The following is a 20,060-nucleotide window of genomic DNA, read 5'->3' as shown; positions in this document are numbered from 1 at the left end:
CGCTCGTTTCATGGGTTGACTTAGGCATACAGAGTTCATCCCTAGTCTAAGCATATAGAGTTCATTCCCAGTCTAAGATCGAACCGGACTGAGGGTTACGACAGCAGGATCGACAGCATGCAGAGGGGGACCGGGCTGATCCCTGACTTAGGCATTCTGCCTCTCCGACCGGCTGAGCGCCCACACGCCCGTTTCATGGGTTGGCTTAGGCATAGGGAGTTCATTCCATTTCTAAGCCCAAGCCAGACCGAGGGATGTGGCAACGGGACCGGTAGCACGCAGAGGGGGACTGGGCCAATCCCCGGCTTGCACATTCTGCCTCTCCAGCCAGCTGAGCACCCGCACGCTCATTTTGTGGGTTGGCTTAGGCATACGAAGTTCATTCCATGTCTAAGCATACGGAGTTCATTCCCAGTCTAAGAGTTTGAGCCATGGTGCACATGCTGGGCTCGAGCTTGTGCTAGTGTCGTATTTTTTTCGCCTGGGGCACCATCGTCGGAGCATCACCGGAGAGCCTAACCGGCAGCATTGGGGGTTTCGGCTATAGGAGGCCGAGGGGGTGTGCGCACATGATGTGCGATGGGTGCTGGTACTTGGCCCTTATATTGGGCCCCTATCCCTCATCAAACCTTGAGAACTCACACCCCCTTAAAAAGCATTTGAGATTTTACAGGTTTGTTGCCAGTAGCCATTAAAGTGTCTGAAATGGGGACACTTTTTTCAAACAATCACAAAATCTTCTCCACTTCGAGTTTTTAGCTAAATTTTTTGTACATGCCAACAAAAATACAAGGATCACCTCTACCAAATTTGGGGATAAAACTATTTCTAAAAATATTTTAAAAAATCCCGAACCACAAAAAGTTTCAAAAATCTTGAAAAATAGAAAACGGGTTGTCTTGCCCCGAAAGTTCACATGAAGGCGTAGGGGACCATTGAATGAATTTATAAGCCATAAAAATGGCATTGGCATGGCAGAAATATGAAGATGTGCTTGAACCCACCTACCACCCGTTCGATCCCCGGCTTGCGCATCCTACCTCTTTGGTCGGCTGAGCGCCCGCACGCCTGTTTCATGGGTTGGCTTAGGCATAGGGAGTTGATTCCATGTCTAAGCCCCAGCTGGACCGAGGGTTGTGGCAGCGGGACCGACAGGATGCTGAGGGTGATCGGGCCGATCCCCGACTTGCGCATTATGCCTCTTCGGCCGACTCAGCACCCGCACGTTCGTTTCGTGGGTTGACTTAGGCCATGGAGTTCATTCCCAGTTTAAGATCAGATTGGACCAAGGGTTGCAGCAGCAGGATCGACAGCACGTAGGGGGGGATCGGGTTGGTCCCCAGCTTACGCATTTTGCCTCTCCGGCCGGCTGAGCACCCGCACGCTCGTTTCGTGGGTTGGCTTAGGCATACGGAGTTCATTCAATGTCTAAGCATACGGAATTCATTCCCAGTCTAAGATCGGACCGGACCGAGGGTTGCGATAGTAGGACCAGCAGCAGGATCGACAGCACGCAGGAGGGGATCGGGTCGATCCCTGGCTTGCGCATTCTACCTCTCCGGCCGGTTGAGCACCCGCATGCTCGTTTCGTGGGTTGGCTTAGGCATACGGAGTTCATTCCTTGTCTAAGCCCCAGTCGGACCGAGGGTTGTGGTAGCAGGACCAACAACAGGATCGATAGCACGTAAAGGGGGACCACACTGATCCCCGGCTTGCGCATTATGCCTCTTTTACCGACCTCTCCAGCCAGTTGAGCGTTCGCACACTCGTTTCGTGGGTTGACTTAGGCATACGGAGTTCTTTCCCAGTCCACGATCGGACCGGACTGAGGGTTGCGACAGGAGAATCGACAGCACGTAGGGGGGACCAGGCCGATCCCCGACTTGCACATTTTGCCTCTCCGGTTGGCTGAGCACCCGCACACCTGTTTCGTGGGTCGGCTTAGGCATAAGGAGTTCATTCCAATGTCTAGGCCCCAGTCAGACCGAAGGTTGTGGCAGTGGGACCGATAGCACGCAGAGGGGTACCGGGCCGATCCCTGGCTTGCGCATTATGCCTCTCCAACCGGCTCAGCACCCGAATGCTCATTTCGTGGGTTGACTTAGGCATACAGAGTTCATTCCCAGTCTAAGATCAGACCAAACTGAGGGTTACGCCAGCAAGATCGACGGGACGCAGGGCGGACCGAGCCGATCCCCGGCTTGCGCATTATGCCTCTCCGGTCGGTTGACCGCTCGTACGCTCGTTTCATGGGTTGGCTTAGTCATACAGAGTTCATTCCATGTCTAAGCATATGGAGTTCATTCTTAGTCTAAGATCAGACCGGACTGAGGGTTACTGTAGTAGGACCAACAGTAAGATCGGCAGCACGTAGGGGGACCGGGTCGATCCCTGACTTACGCATTCTGCCTCTCTGGCCGGCCTCTCCAGCCGGCTGAGTGCCCGCGCTATCGTTTCATGGGTTGACTTAGGCATATGGAGTTCATCCCCAGTCTAAGCATACAGAGTTCATTCCTAGTCTAAGATCGGACCGGACCGAGGGTTACAGCAGCAGGATTGGTAGCACGCATGGGGAACCAAGTCAATCCCCGACTTGTGCATTCTGCCTCTCCGGCCGGTTCAGCGACCACACGCCCATTTCATGGGTTGGCTTAGGCATAGGGAGTTCATTCCATGTCTAAGCCCCAACCGGATCGAGGGTTGTGGCAGCGGCACCAGTAGCACACAAAGGGGGATCGGGCCGATCCCTGGCTTACGCATTATGCCTCTCCGGCAGGCTCAGCACCCGCACGCTCATTTTGTGGGTTGACTTAGGCATACGGAGTTCATTCCCAATCTAAGATCGGATCGGACCGAGGGTTGGGACAGCAGGATCGATAGCACGTAGGGGGAATAGGCCGGTCCCCAGCTTACGCATTCTGCCTCTCCGGCCGACTGAGCACTTGCACGCTCGTTTCATGGGTTGCCTTAGGCATACGGGCTTCAATCCATGTCTAAGCATACGGAGTTCATTCCCAGTCTAAGATTGGACCGGACCGAGGGTTGCGACAGCAAGACTAGGAGCAGGATCGATAGCACGTAGGGGGGATCAGATCGATCCCCGACTTGCGCATTCTGCCTCTCCGGTCGGCTGAGCGCCCACACGCTCATTTCGTGGGTTGGCTTAGGCATAGGGAGTTTATTCCATGTCTAAGCCCCAGCTGGATCGAGGGTTGTGGACCGACAGCACACAGAGGGGGACCGGTTCGATCCCTGACTTGCACATTCTACCACTCCGGTCGGCTGAGTGCCCATACGCTCATTTGGTGGGTTAGCTTAGGCATACAGAATTGATTCCATGTCTAAACATACGAAGTTCATTCCCAATCTAAGAGTTTGAGCCACGGTGCACATGCTGGGCTTGGAGAGCCTAACCGACGGCATTGGGGGTTCCGACGATTGGGGGTGCCAGGGGTGTGCGCACAGATGTGCGATGGGTGCTGGTACTTGGCCCTTATATTGGCCCCCTATCCCTCATCAAACCTCGAGAACTCACACCCCCTTAAAGAGCATTTGAGATTTTATAGGTTTGTTGCCAGTAGCCATTAAAGTATCTAAAATGGGGACACTTTTTTCAAACTGTCGCAAAATCTTCTCCACTTCGAGTTTTTAGCTGAATTTTTTTATGCATGCCAAAAAAAATACAAGGATCACCTCTACCAAATTTATAGAAACTCTTTCTAAAAAAATTTTAAAAAATACTAAACCGTAAAAAGTTTTGAAAATCATGAAAAATAGAAATGGGTCGTCTTGCCATGAAACTTCCCATGAAGGTGTAGGGGACCATTGTATGAATTTACAAGCCATAAAAATGGCATTGGCATGGCAGAAATATGAAGATGTGCTTGAACCCACCCACCACCCGTTCGATCCCCGGCTTGCGCATCCTGCCTCTCTTGTTGGCTGAGCATCTGCACGCTCATTTCATTGGTTGACTTAGGCATACGGAGTTCATCCCTAGTCTAAGCATACGGAGTTCATTCCCAGTCTAAGATCAGACCGGACCGAGGGTTGCATACTAGCATCCGCAGCACGCAGGGGGGATCGAGCCGATCCCCGGCTTGTGCATTTTGTCTGTTCGATTGGCTGAGCACCCGCACGTCTGTTTCGTGGGTTGGCTTAGGCATAGGGAGTTCATTCCATGTCTAAGCCCCGTCGGATCGAGGGTTGTGGTAGTGGGACCGATAGCACACAGAAAGGGATCGAGTCGATCCCCGGCTTGTGCATTATACCTCTTCGACCGACTCAACACCTGCACGCTCGTTTCGTCGGTTGACTTAGGCATACGAAGTTCATTCCTAGTCTAAGATCAGACCGGACCGAGGGTTGCGGTAGCAGGATCGACAGCACGTAGGGGAGACTGGGCCAGTTCCCAACTTGCGCATTCTGCTTCTTCGATCAGCTGAGCTCCCGCACGCTCATTTCATGGGTTGGCTTAGGCATACGGAGTTCATTCCATGTCTAAGCATATGGAGTTCATTCCCAGTCTAAGATCAGACCAAACTGAGGGTTGCGGTAGTAGGACCAGCAGCAGGATTGACAACACACAGGAGGGGACCGGGTCGATCCCCGACTTGTGCATTCTGCCTCTTCGACCGATTGAGTGCTCGCACGCTCGTTTAATGGGGTAGCTCAGGCATACGGAGTTAATTCCATGTCTAAGCCCCAGTCGAAACGAGGGTTGTGGCAGCTGGACCGGCAGTGGGATCGACAGCACGTAGAGGGGGACCGAGCTGATCCTTGGCTTGGGCATTATGCCTATCCGGTCGGCTTAGCACCCAAACGCTCATTTCATGGGTTGACTTAGGCGTACAGAGTTTATTCCCAGTCTAAGATCGGACCGGACCGAGGGTTACGGCAGCAGGATCGACAGCACGTAGGGGGGATCGAGCCACTCCCCGGCTTACGCATTCTACCTCTCCGACCGGCTGAGCGCCTGCACGCTCATTTCATGGGTTGGCTTAGGCATACGGAGTTCATTCCATGTCTAAGCATACGGAGCTCATTCCCAGTCAAGGATCGGACCAGACCGAGGGTTGCGGTAGCAGGACCAGTGACAGGATATACAGCACGTAGGGGGACCGGGTCGATCCCCGATTTGCATATTCTCCCTCTTCGGCCGACCTCTCTGACCGATTGAGTGCCTGCACGCTCGTTTTATTGGTTTGACTTAGGCATACGGAGTTCACCCCTAGTCTAACATACGAAGTTCATTCCCAGTCTAAGATTGAACTAGATCGAGGGTTGTGGCAGCAGGATGGATAGCACGTAGAGGGGACCAGGCCGATCCTCAGCTTGTGCATTTTACCTCTCCGACCGGCTGAGCGCTCGCACGCTCGTTTCGTGGGTTGGCTTAGGCATACGGAGTTCATTCCATGTCTAAGCCCCAGTCGGACCGAGGGTTGTGGCAGCAGGACCAGCAGCGGGAACGACAGCATGCAGCGGGGGACTGAGCTGATCCCAACTTGTGTATTTTGTCTCTCCAGCTGGCCTCTTCGACAGGCTGAGTGCCCGCACGCTCGTTTCATCGGTTGACTTAGGCATACGGAGTTCATCCCCAGTCTAAGCATACAAAGTTCATTCCTAGTCTAAGATCAGACTAGATTGAAGGTTGCGGCAGCAGGATCAATAGCATGTAGGGGGGACCGGACCGATCCCTAACTTGCACATTCTGCCTCTCCAGTCGGCTGAGTGTCGTACGCTCGGTTCGTGGGTTGGCTTAGGCATAGGGAGTTCATTCCATGTCTAAGCCCAGCAGAACTAATGGTTATGGTAACGGGACCGACAACATGCAGAGGGGGACCGGGCCGATCCCCGGCTTGCGCATTATGCCTCTTCGATCGGCTCAGTGCCCGAACGCTCGTTTCGTGGGTTGACTTAGGCATACAAAGTTCATCCCAGTCTAAGATCGGACCAGACCGAGGGTTCCGGTAGCAAAATCGATAGCACGTAGGGGGGACCGGGCCGGTCCCCAGCTTGCGCATTCTGCCTCTTCGGTCGGCAAAACACCCGCACGCTCGTTTCGTGGGTTGGCTTAGGCATACGGAGTTCATTCCATGTCTAAGCATATAGAGTTCATTCCCAATCTAAGATCGAACCAGAACGAGGCTTGCGACAGCAGCACCAGCAGCAGGATCATCTGCACGTAGGGGGGACCGGGTCGATCCCCAGCTTGCGTATTTTGCCTCTCCGGTCGGCTTAACCCTCGCACGCTTGTTTCATGGGTTGACTTACGCATACGGAGTTCATACCCAGTCTAAGCATATAGAGTTCATTCCCAGTCTAAGATCGAATTGGACCGAGGGTTACGACAGCAGGATAGGCAGCACGCAGGGGGGATCGGGCCGATCCCCAGCTTGCTCATTCTGCCTCTTTGATCGGCTGAGCGCCCGCATGCCTATTTTGTCGGTTCGCTTACGCATAGGTAGTTCATTCCATGTCTAAGCCCCAGCCGGGCTGAGGGTTGTGGTAGCGGGACCGGCAGCATGCAGAGGGGGACCGGGCCGATCTCCGGCTTGCGGATTCTGCCTCTCCGACCGACTGAGCACCCGTACGCTCGTTTCATGGGTTAGCTTAGGCATACAGAGTTTATTCCATGTCTAAGCATACGGAGTTCATTCCCAGTCTAAGATTTTGAGCCACGGTGCACATGCTGGGCTCGGGAATGTGCTGGTGCCATATTTTTTTCACTCGGGGCACCATCGTCAGAGCATCATCGGAGAGCCTAACCGATGGCATTAGGGGTTTCGGCGATTGGGGGGCCGGGGGGTGTGCGCACATGATGTGCGATGGGTGGTGGTACTTGGCCCTTATATTGGCCCCTATATTGGCCCCCTATCCCTCATCAAACCTCTAGAACTCACACCCCCTTAAAGAGCATTTGAGATTTTATAGGTTTCCTGCCAGTGGCCATTAAAGTGTCTAAAATGGGGACATTTTTTTCAAATGGTCACAAAATCTTTTCCACTTTGAGTTTTTAGCTGAATGTTTTTGTGCATGGCAAAAAAAATACAAGGATCACCTCTACCAAATTTTGGGACAAAACTCTTTCTAAAAAAAATTTTAAAAATCCAGAACAGTAAAAAGTTTTGAAAATCGTGAAAAATAGAAAACGGGTGGTCTTGCCACGAAACTTCACATGAAGGTGTAGGGGACCATTGTATGAATTTACAAGCCATAAAAATGGCATTGGAATGGTAGAAATATGAAGATGTGCTTGAACCCACCTACCACCCGCTCGATCTCCGGCTTTCGTATTCTGCCTCTCTGGTCGGTTGAGCGTCCGCACGCTCGTTTCATGGGTTGACTTAGGCATACGGAGTTCATCCCCAGTCTAAGCATACGGAGTTCATTCCCAGTCTAAGATGGGACCAGACCGAGGGTTACGACAGCAGGATCGGCAGCATGTAGGGGGGATCGGGTTGATCCCCGACTTGCGTATTCTGCCTCTCCGACCGACTGAGTGCCCGCACGCCTGTTTCATGGGTTGGCTTAGGCATAGGTAGTTCATTCCATGTCTAAGCCCTAGCCGGACCGAGGGTTGTGGCAGCGGGACCGACAACACACAGAGGGGCATCGGGCCGATCCTTGGCTTGCGCATTCTGCCTTATAGGCCGGCTGAGCGCCCACACGCTCGTTTCGTGGGTTGGCTTAGGCATACGGAGTTCATTCCATGTCTAAGCATACAGAGTTCATTCCCAGTATAAGAGTTTGAGCCATGGTGCACATGCTGGGCTTGGGCATGTGCTGGTGTCGCATTTTTTTTGCCCGGGGCACCATCACCGGAGCATCACCAGAGAGCCTAACTGACGACATTGGGGGGTTCTGGCGATTGGGGGGGCCGGGTGGGTGCGCGCACATGATGTGCAATGGGTGCTGGTACTTGGCCCATATATTGGTCCCCTATCCCTCATCAAACTTCTAGAACTCACACCCCTTTAAAGAGCATTTGAGATTTTAAAGGTTTACTGCCAGTAGCCATTAAAGTGTCTGAAATGGGGACACTTTTTTCAAACGGCCACAAAATCTTTTCCATTTCAAGTTTTTAGGTGAATTGTTTTGGGCATGCTAAAAAAAAACACAAGGATCACCTCTACCAAATTTAGGGTCAAAAATCTTTCTAAAAAAATTTTAAAAAATCCTGAACCATAAAAAGTTTCAAAAATCATGAAAAATAGAAAACGGGTCGTCTTGCCACGAAACATCACATGAAGGCTTAGGGGACCATTGTATGAATTTACAAGCCATAAAAATGGCATTGGCATGGCAGAAATATGAAGATGTGCATGAACCCACCTACCACTAATTCGATCCCCAGCTTGCGCATCCTGCCTCTCTGGTTGGCTGAGCATCCGCACGAACATTTCATGGGTTGACTTAGGCATACAGAGTTCATTCCCAGTCTAAGCATACGGAGTTCATTCCCAATCTAAGCATATGGAGTTCATTCCCAGTCTAAGATTGGGTTGGACAAAGGGTTGCGGTAGTAGGATCGACAGCCCGCAAGGGGGACCGGGCCAATCCCTGACTTGCGCATTCTGCCTCTCCAACCGGCTGAGCGCCTGCACGCCTGTTTCATGGGTTGGCTTAGGCATGGGGAGTTCATTCCATGTCTAAGCCCCAGTCGGACCGAGGGTTGTGGCAGCGAGACCGACAGCACGCAGAGAGGGACCGGGTCGATCCCCGGCTGGCACATTATGCCTCTTCGGCCGACTCAACGTCCGCACACTCGTTTCGTGGGTTGACTTAGTCATACGGAGTTCATTCACAGTCTAAAATCAGACCGGACCGAGGGTTACGGTAGCAAGATCGACAGCACGCAGGGGGGACCGAACCGGTCCCCAGCTTGCACATTTTGCCTTTCCGGTCAACTGAGCACCCGCACGCTCGTTTCGTGGGTTGGCTTAGGCATACGGAGTTCATTCCTAGTCTAAGATTGGACCGGATTGAGGGTTATGGTAGCATGACCAGCAGCAAGATCGATAGCACGCAAAGGGGACCGGGTCGATCCCCGGCTTGCACATTCTGCCTCTCCGGCCGGCTAAGCACCCGCACGCTCGTTTCGTGGGTTGGCTTAGGCATACGGAGTTCATTCCATGTCTAAGCATACGGAGTTCATTCCCAATCTAAGATTTTTAGCCATGGTTCACATGCTGGGCTCGGGCATGTGCTGGTGCCGTATTTTTTTCACCCGGGACACCATGTCGGAGCATCTTCGGAGAGCCTAACCGACGGCATTGGGGGTTCCGGCGATTGGGGGGGCTGGGGGGTGTGCGCACATGATGTGCCATGGGTGGTGGTACTTGGCCCTTATATTGGCCCCCTATCCCTCATCAAACCTCGAAAACTCACACCCCCTTAAAGAGTATTTGAGATTTTACAGGTTTGCTGCCAGTAGCCATTAAAGTGTCTGAAATGGGGACACTTTTTTCAAACGAGCACAAAATCTTCTCCATTTCAAGTGTTTAGCTGAATTTTTGTGTGCATGCCAAGAAAAATACAAGGATCACCTCTAACAAATTTGGGGACAAAAATCTTTCTAAAAAAATTTTAAAAAATCTCGAACCGTAAAAAGTGTCAAAAATCTTGAAAAATAAAAAACGGGTCGTCTTGCCATGAAACTTCACATGAAGGCTTAGGGGACCATTGTATGAATTTACAAGCCATAAAAATGGAATTGGCATGGCAGAAATATGAAGATGTGCTTGAACCCACCTACCACCCGTTTGATCCATGGCTTGCGCATTATGCCTCTCCGGTCGACTGAGTGCCCGCATTCTCATTTTGTGGGTTGACATAGGCATACGGAGTTCATACCCAGTCTAAGCATACGGAGTTCATTCCCAGTCTAAGATCGGACTGGACTGCGCGTTGTGATAGTAGGATCGACATCACGCAGGGGGGACTAGGCCGATCCCCGGCTTGCGCATTCTGCCTCTCCGACCGGCTAAGCGCCCGCACGCTCGTTTCGTGGGTTGGCTTAGGCATACGAAGTTCATTCCATGTCTAAGATTTTGAGCCACGGTGCACATGCTGGGCTCGAGCATGTGCTGGTGCTGCATTTTTTTCGCTTAGGGCACCATCGACGGAGAGCCTAACTGGCGGCATTGGGGGTTCCGACGATTGTGGGGGCTGGGGGGGTGTGCGCACATGATTTGCGATGGGTGCTGGTACTTGGCCCTTATATTGGCCCCCTATCCCTCATCAAACCTCAAGAACTCACACCCCCTTAAAGAGCATTTGAGATTTTATAGGTTTGCTGCCAGTAGCCATTAAAGTGTCTGAAATGAGGACACTTTTTTCAAATGGTTACAAAATCTTCTCCACTTCGAGTTTTTAGCTGAATTTTTTTGTGCTAGCCAAAAAAAATACAAGGATCACCTCTACCAAATTTAGGAACAAAACTCTTACTAAAAAAATTTTCAAAAAATCCCGAACTGTAAAAAGTTTTGAAAATCATGAAAAAGAGAAAATGGGTCGTCTTGCCACAAAACTTCACATGAAGGCTTAGGGGACCATTGTATGAATTTACAAGCCATAAAAATGGCATTGGCATGGCAGAAATATGAAGATGTGCTTGAACCCACCTACCACCCGTTCGATCCCCGGCTTGCGCATCTTGCCTTTCTAGTTGGCTGAGCGTCCGCACGCTCGTTTCATGGGTTGACTTAGGCAAACGGAGTTCATCCCCAGTCTAAGCATATGGAGTTCATTCCTAGTCTAAGATCGGACCGGACTGAGGGTTGCGGCAGCAGGATCAGCAGCACACAAGGGGGACCGAACCGATCCTCGACTTACGCATTTTGCCTCTCTGGCTGGTTGAGCACCCGCATGCCTGTTTCATGGGTTGGCTTAGGCATAGGGAGTTCATTCCATGTCTAAGCCCTAGCCGTACCGACGGTTGTGGTAGTAGGACCGACAGCACGCAGAGGGGGATCGGGTCGATCCCCGGTTGTGCATTATGCCTCTCCGGTCGGCTCAATGCCCGAACGCTCATTTTGTGGGTTGACTTAGGCATACGGAGTTCATTCCCAGTCTAAGATCAGACCGAACCGAGTGTTGCGACAGCAAGATCGATAGCACGTAGGGGGGACTGGGTCAATCCCCGACTTACGCATTCTGCCTTTCTGGCTGACTAAGTGCCCGCACGCTCATTTCGTGGGTTGGCTTAGGCATACGGAGATCATTCCATGTCTAAGCCCCAACTGGACCGAGGGTTATGGCAGCAGGACCGATAGTGGGATCGGTAGCACGCAGAGGGGGATCGAGCTGATCCTCGGCTTACGCATTATGCCTCTCTGATCGGCTGAGTGCCTGCACGCTTGTTTCATGTGTTGACTTAGGCATATGGAGTTCATCCCCAGTCTAAGCATACAGAGTGCATTCCCAGTCTAAGATCAGATCGAGGGTTACGACAGCAGGATCGATAGTACGTAGGGGGGATGGGGTCGATCCCCGGCTTACGCATTTTGCCTCTCCAACCTGCTGAGCACCCGCACGTCCGTTTCGTGGGTTACCTTAGGCATAGGGAGTTCATTCCATGTCTAAGCCCCAGCCGGATCGAGGGTTGTGGCAGTCGGACCGGCAACACGAAGAGGGGGATCGGGCCGATCCCCGGCTTGTGCATTATGCCTCTCCGACCGGCTCTGTGCCCGAACGCTCGTTTGATGGGTTGACTTAGGCATACGGAGTTCATTCCCAGTCTAAGATCAGACCGGATCGAGTGTTGCAGCAGCAGTATCGACAGCACGTAGGGGGACCGAGTCGATCCCCGGCTTATGCATTCTACCTCTCCGGCCGATAGAGCGCCTGCACGTTCGTTTCGTGGCTTGGCTTAGGCATACGGAGTTAATTCCATGTCTAAGCATACGGAGTTCATTCACAGTATAAGATCAGATCGGACTGAGGGTTACGGTAGTAGGACCAGCAGCAGGATCGGCAGCACGTAGGGGGGAACAGGCCAATCCCTAGCTTGCGTATTCTACCTCTCCGACCGGCCTCTTCGATCGGTTGAGTGCCCATATGCTCATTTCGTAGGTTGACTTAGGCATACGGAGTTCATTCCTAGTCTAAGATCAGACCAGACCAAGGGTTGCGACAACAGAATCGATAGCACACAGGGGGGATCGGGCCGATCCCCGGATTGTGCATTATGCCTTTTCGGCCGGTTGTGCGCCCGCACACCCGTTTCGTGGGTTGGCTTAGGCATAGGGAGTTCATTTCATGTCTAAGCCCTAGATAGACTGAGGGTTGTGGAAGTGGGACCGGTAGCACGCAGAGGGGGATAGGGCTGATCCTCGACTTATGCATTATGCCTCTCCGGTTGGCTCAGTGCCCTCACGCTCGTTTCGTGGGTTGATTTAGGCATACGAAGTTCATTCCCAGTCTAAGATCAGATCGGACTGAGGGTTGCTGTAGCAGGATTGACATCACGCAGGGGGGATCGGGCCAGTCCCTGGCTTCGCATTCTACCTCTCCGGCCGGTTGAGAGCCCGCACGCTCGTTTCGTGGGTTGGCTTAGGCATACAGAGTTCATTCCATGTCTAACCATACAAAGTTCATTCCTTGTCTAAGATTAGACCAGACCGAGGTTTGCAGTAGCAGAAGCTGCAGCTGGATCGGTAGCACGTAGGGGGCGATCGGGCCGATCCCCAACTTGCGTATTCTGCCTCTCTGACCGGTTGAGTGCCTGCACGTTCGTTTCATAGGTTGACTTAGGCATACGGAGTTCATTCCCAGTCTAAGCATACGAAGTTCACTCCCAGTCTAAGATCGGACTGGACCGAGAGTTACGGCAGTAGGATCGACAGCACGTAGGGGGGATCGGGTCGATCCCTAGCTTGCACATTCTACCTCTCCGACCGGCTGAGCGCCCACACGCCCTTTTCATGGGTTGGCTTAGGCATACGGAGTTCATTCCTAGTCTAAGATCGGACCGAACCAAGGGTTACGGCACCAGGATCAGCAGCACGAAGGGGGGATCGGGTCGGTCCCCGGCTTATGCTTTCTGCCTCTCCGATTAGTTGATCGCCCGCATGCTTGTTTCGTGGGTTGGCTTAGGCATACGGAGTTCATTCCATGTCTAAGCATACAGAGTTCATTTCCAGTCTAAGATCAGACCGGATCGAGGGTTGCAGCAGCAGGACCAGCAGCAGGATCGACAACGCACAGAGGGGGATCAGGTCGATCCCTGACTTGCGCATTCTGCCTCTCCAGCTGACTGAGCACCAGCAAGCTCGTTTCGTGGGTTGGCTTAGGCATACAGAGTTCATTCCATGTCTAAGCCCCAGCCGGACCCAGGGTTGTGATAAGAGGACCGACAGCGAGATCGACAGCATGAAGAGTGGGATCGAGCTGATCCCCGGCTTACGCATTATGCCTCTACGACCGGTTGAGTGCCCGCATGCTCGTTTCATGGGTTGACTTAGGCATACGGAGTTCATCCCTAGTCTAAGCATCAAGAGTTCATTCCTAGTCTAAGATCGGACTGGACCGAGGGTTACGGCAGCAGGATCGACAGCACGCAGGGGGGACCAGGCCGATCCCCTGCTTGCGCATTCTACCTCTCCGATCGGCTAAGTGTCCGCACGCCCGTTTCATGGGTTGGCTTAGGCATAGGTAGTTCATTCCATGTCTAAGCCCCAACCGGATCGAGGGTTGTGACAGCAAGATTGATAGCGAGATTGGCAGCACGCAGAGGGGGACCGGGTTGATCCTCGGCTTGCGTATTATGCCTTTCTGGCTAGCCTCTCCGACCGGCTGAGCACCCACACGCTCATTTCATGGGTTGACTTAGGCATACGGAGTTCATCCCCAGTCTAAGCATACAGAGTTCATTCCCAATCTAAGATCAGATCGGATCGAGGGTTATGACAGCAAGATCGATAGCACGCAGGGGTGACCAAGCCGATCCCCGGCTTACACATTCTACCTCTCCGACTGGTTGACTGCCCGCGCGCTCGTTTCATGGGTTGGCTTAGGCATAGGAAGTTCATTCCATGTCTAAGCCCCAGTCGGATCGAGGATTATGGCAACTGGACCGACAGCACGCAGAAGGGGACCGGGCCAATCCTCGGCTTACGCATTAAGCCTCTCCGATTTGTTCAGCGCCCGAACGCTCGTTTGGTGGGTTGACTTAGGAATACGAAGTTCATTCCCAGTCTAAGATTTGACTGGACCGAGGGTTGCAGTAGCAGGATCGACAGCACGTAGGGGGGATCGAGCCGATCCCCGACTTACGCATTCTACCTCTCCGGCCGACTGAGCGCCCACACGCTCGTTACGTGGGTCGACTTAGGCATACGAAGTTCATTCGATGTCTAAGCATACGGAGTTCATTCCCAGTCTAAAATCGGATCAAACCAAGAGTTACGATAGCAGGATCAGCAGCACACAAGGGGGACAGAGCTGATCCTCGGCTTGCACATTCTGCCTCTCCTACTGACCTCTCCGGCTTACTGAGCGCCCGCACGCTCGTTTCGTGGGTTGACTTAGGCATATGGAGTTCATCCTCAGTCTAAGCATACGAAGTTCATTCCCAGTCTAAGATCTAATCGGACTGAGGGTAGCAGTAGCAGGATCAGTAGCACGCAAGGGGGACCGAGCTGATCCTCGATTTGCGCATTCTACCTCTTCGACCTACTGAGTGCCCATTTACCCGTTTCATGGGTTGGCTTAGGCATAGGGAGTTCATTCCATGTCTAAGGCTGAGCTAGACCGAGGGTTGTGGTAGTGAGACTGATAGAATGTAGAGGGGGACCGGGTTGATTCTCGGCTTGCACATTCTGCCTCTCCGACTGGCTGAGCACCCGCGCAGTCGTTTCGTGAGTTGCCTTAGGCATATAAAGTTCATTCCATGTCTAAGCATACAGAGTTCGTTCCCAGTCTAAGAGTTTGAGCCACAATGCACATGCTGGGCTCAAGCATGTGCTGGTACTACATTTTTTTCGCCCGGGCCACCATCACCATAGCATCACCGGAGCATCACCGGAGAGCCTAACCGGCGACATTGGGGGTTCCGGCGACTAGGGGGCCGGGGGGCTGTGCGCACATGATGTGCGATGGATGCTGGTACTTGGCCCTTATATTGGCCCCCTATCCTTCATCAAACCTTGAGAACTCACACCACCCTTAAAGAGCATTTGAGATTTTATAGGTTTGCTGCCAGTAGCCATTAAAGTGTCTGAAATGGGGATACTTTTTTCAAACGGTCACAAAATCTTCTACACTTTGAGTTTTTATCTGAAGTTTTTTGTGCATGCCAAAAAAAATACAAGGATCACCTCTACCAAATTTGGTGACAAAACTCTTTCTAAAAAAATTTAAAAAAATCCCTAACCGCAAAAAGTTTCAAAAATTGTGAAAAATAGAAAACGGGTCGTCTTGCCATGAAACTTCACATGAAGGTGTAGGGGACCATTGTATGAATTTACAAGCCATAAAAATGGCATTGGAATGATAGAAATATGAAGATGTGCTTGAACCCAACTACCACCTGTTCGATCCCCGGGTTGCGCATCCTGCCTCTCTGGTCAGCCGAGCGTCCGCACGCTCGTTTCGTGGGTTGACTTAGGCATACGGAGTTCATCCCTAGTCTAAGCTTTTGGAGTTCATTCCTAGTCTAAGATTGGATCGAACCGAGGGTTGCGACAGCAAGATCGGTAGCACACAGGGGGGACCGGGCCGATCCCTGACATGCGTATTCTACCTCTTCGGCCGGTTGAGCTCCCACACGCCCGTTTCATGGGTTCGCTTAGGCATAGGGAGTTCATTCCATGTCCAAGTCCCAGCCAGACCAAGGGTTGTGGCAGCGGGATCGACAGTACGCAGAGGGGGATCGGGATGATCCCTGGCTTGCGCATTATGCCTCACCGGCCGGCTCAACGCCCGTACGCTCGTTTCATGGGTTGACTTAGGCATACGGAGTTCATTCCCAGTCTAAGATCAGACCAGACCAAGGGTTGTGATAATAGGATCGATAGCACGTAGGGGGAGACCGGGTTGGTCCCTGGCTTGTGCATTCTGCCTTTCCGACCGACTGAGCGCCCGCACGCTCGTTTCATGGGTTGGCTTAGGCATACGGAGTTCATTCCCAGTCTAAGATCGGACCGGACCAAGGGTTGCAGTAGCAGGACTAGCAGCAGGATCGACAGCATGCAGGGGGGACCGAGCCGATCCTCGACTTACGCAGTCTACCTCTCAGGCCAGCTGAGCACCCGCACGCTCATTTCATGGGTTGGCTTAGGCATACAGAGTTCATTCCATGTCTAAGCCCCAGCCAAACCGAGGGTTGTGGCAGCAGGATCGGCAATGGGATCGACAGCATGCAGAGGCAGATCGGGCTAATCCCCGGCTTGCGCATTATGCCTCTCCGGCCGGTTGAGTGCCCGCACGCTCGTTTCGTGGGTTGACTTAGGCATACAGAGTTCATTCCCAGTCTAAGCATACGGAGTTTAGTCTCAATCTAAGATCGGACTGGACCGAGGGTTGCGGCAGCATGATCGACAGCACGCAGGGGGACCGAGCCGATCCCCAGCTTGCGTATTCTACATCTCTGGCCGGCGGAATGCCCGCACGCCCGTTTCGTGGGTTGGCTTAGGCATAGGGAGTTCATTCCATGTCTAAGCCCCAGTCGGACCAAGGGTTGTGGCAACGGGATCGGCAGCACTCAGAGGGGGATCAAGCCGATCCTCGACTTGCGCATTATGCCTCTCCGACCGGCACAGCGCTCGTTTCATGGGTTGACTTAGGCAAACGGAGTTCATTCCCAGTCTAAGATCAGATCGGACCAAGGGTTGTGGTAGCAGGATTGACAGCACGCAGGGGGGATCGGGTCGATCCCCGGCTTGCGCATTCTGCCTCTCTGACTGGCTGAGCGCCCACACGCTCATTTTGTGGGTTGGCTTAGGCCTACGGAGGTTATTCCATGTCTAAGCATATGGAGTTCATTCCCAGTCTAAAATTTTGAGCCACAGTGAACATGCTGGGCATCGGCATGTGCTGGTGCCGCATTTTTTTTACCCGGGGCACCATCGTCGGAGAGCCTAACCGACGGCATTGGGGGTTCCGACGATTGGGGGGCCGGGGGGTGTGCGCACATGATGTGCGATGGGTGCTGGTAGTTGGCCCTTATATTGGCCCTCTATCCATCATCAAACCTCGAGAACTCACATCCCCTTAAAGAGTATTTGACATTTTATAGGTTTGTTGCCAGTAGCCATTAAAGTGTTCGAAATGGGGACACTTTTTTCAAACGGTCACAAAATCTTCTCCACTTCAATTTTTTAGCTGAATGTTTTTGTGCATGCCAACAAAAATACAAGGATCACCTTTACCAAATTTGGGGACAAAACTCTTCGTAAAAAAATTTTAAAAAATCCGGAACCGTAAAAAGTTTCAACAATCTTTAAAAATAGAAAACGGGTCGTCTTGCCATGAAACTTCACATGAAGGATTAGGGGACCATTGTATGAATTTACAAGCCATAAAAATGGCATTGGCATGACAAAAATATGAAGATGTGCTTGAACCCTCCTACCACTCGTTCGACGGCTTGCACATCCTGTCTCTTTGGTCGGCTGAGCACTCGCACGCTCGTTTCACAGGTTGACTTAGGCATAGGGAGTTCATTCCATGTCTCAGCCCCAGCCAAACCAAGGGTTGTGGCATGGGACCGACAACACACAGAGGGGGACCGGGCTGATCCTCAGCTTGCGCATTATGCCTCTCCAGTCGACTCAGCGCCCGCACGCTCATTTCGTGGCTTGACTTAGGCATACAGAGTTCATTCCCAGTCTAAGATTAGACTGGATAGAGGGTTGTGGTAACAGGATCGACAGCACACAGGGGACACAGAGCCGATCCCCGACTTGCGCATTCTGCCTCTCCGATCGGCTAAGCGCTCGCACGCTCATTTCGTGAGTTGGCTTAGGCATACGGAGTTCATTCCATGTCTAAGCCTATGGAGTTCATTCCCAGTCTAAGATCAGACCGGACCAAGGGTTACGGCAGCAGGACCGCAACAGGATCGGTAACACGCAGAGGGGACCGGGCTGATCCTTGGCTTGCATATTTGCCTCTCCGGCTGGCTGAGTGCCCGCACGCTCGTTATGTGGGTTGGTTAGGCATACGGAGTTCATTCCATGTCTAAGCTCCAGTCAAACCGAGGGTTGTGGTAGCAGGACTGACAGTGGGATCGACAGCACGCAGAGGGGGACCGGGCTAATCCTTGGCTTGTGAATTATGCCTCTCCGGCCCGCTGAGCACCCATACGCTCATTTTGTGGGTTGACTTAGGCATACAGAGTTCATCCCCAGTCCAAGCATACAGAGTTCATTCCCAGTCCAAGATTAGATCGGACCGACGGTTGTGGCAGTAGGATCGGCAGCACGCAGGGGGGACCGGGCCGATCCTTGGCATGCACATTTTACCTCTCTGGCCGGCTGAGCACCCGCACGGCCGTTTCGTGAGATGGCTTAGGCATAGGGAGTTCATTCCATGTCTAAACCCCAGCCAGTCCGAGGGTTGTGGCAGCGGGGCCGGTAGCATGTAGAGGGGGATCGGGCTGATCCCCGGCTTGCGCATTATGCCTCTCCGATCGGCTCAGTGCCCGTACGCTCGTTTCATGGGTTGACTTAGGCATACGGAGTTCATTCCCAGTCTAAGATTGGATCAGACTGAGGGTTGTGACAGCAGGATCGACAACATGCAAGGGGGACCGAGCTAATCCTCGGCTTGCGCATTCTACCTCTCCGGTCGGCTGAGCGCCCGCACGCTCGTTTCGTGGGTTGTCTTAGGCATACGGAGTTCATTCCTTGTCTAAGCATACGGAGTTCATTCCCAATCTATGATTTTGAACCACGGTGCACATACTGGGCTCAGGCATGTGCTAGTGCCACATTTTTTTCGCCTAGGGCACCATCGTTGGAGCATCGCCGGAGAGCCTAACCGGCCGCATTGGGGGTTCCGACAATTGGGGGGGCCGGGGGTGTGCGCACATGATGTGCGATGGGTGCTGGTACTTGGCCCTTATATTGGCCATCTATCCCTCATCAAACCTTGAGAACTCACACCCTCTCAAAGAGCATTTGAGATTTTATAGGTTTGCCGCCAGTAGCCATTAAAATGTATGAAATGGGGACACTTTTTTCAAATGGTCACAAAATCTTCTCCACTTTGAGTTTTTAACTGAATTTTTTTGTGCATGCCAAAAAAAAAATAAAAGGATCACCTCTACCAAATTTGAGGACAAAACTCTTTCTAAAAAAATTTTAAAAAATCCTGAACCTTAAAAAGTTTCAAAAATCATGAAAAATAGAAAACGTGTCGTCTTTCCACGAAACTTCACATGAAGGCTTAGGGGACCATTGTATGAATTTACAAGCCATAAAAATGGCATTGCCATAGCAGAAATATGAAGATGTGCTTGAACCCACCTACCATCCGTTCGATCCCCGGCTTGCGCATCTTGCCTATCTGGTCGGTTGAGCGCCCGTACGCTCATTTCGTGGGTTGACTTAGGCATACGAAGTTCATTCCATGTCTAAGCATACGGAGTTCATTCCCAGTTTAAGATGAAGCCGGATCGAGGGTTGCAGTAGCAGGATCAGTAGCACGTAGGGGGGATCGGGCTGATCCCCGACTTTTGCATTCTGCCTCTTCAGTCGGCTGAGTGCCCAGATGCCCATTTCGTGGGTTGGCTTAGGTGTAGGGAGTTCATTCCATCTCTAAGCCCCAGCCAGATCAAGGGTTGTGGCAGCGGGACCGACAGCATGCAGAGGGGGATCGAGCCGATTCCTGGCTTGCGCATTATGCCTTTTCGGCTGGCTCAACGCACGCACACTCGTTTCATGGGTTGACTTATGCATACGAAGTTCATTCCCAGTCTAAGATCGAATCGGATCGAGGGTATTCACAGTAGGATCGACAGCATGCAAGGGGGACAGGTCGATCACCGGCTTAGGCATTCTGCCTCTCGGGCCGACTGAGTGCTCGCACGCTCGTTTCGTGAGATGGCTTAGGCA

The sequence above is a fragment of the Durio zibethinus genome, chromosome 7 (genome assembly GCF_047325235.1).
Source record: "Durio zibethinus cultivar Kanyao isolate XHJ-2024 chromosome 7, ASM4732523v1, whole genome shotgun sequence".
Lineage (NCBI taxonomy): Eukaryota > Viridiplantae > Streptophyta > Magnoliopsida > Malvales > Malvaceae > Durio > Durio zibethinus.
Note: the sequence above shows the minus strand (reverse complement) of the source record.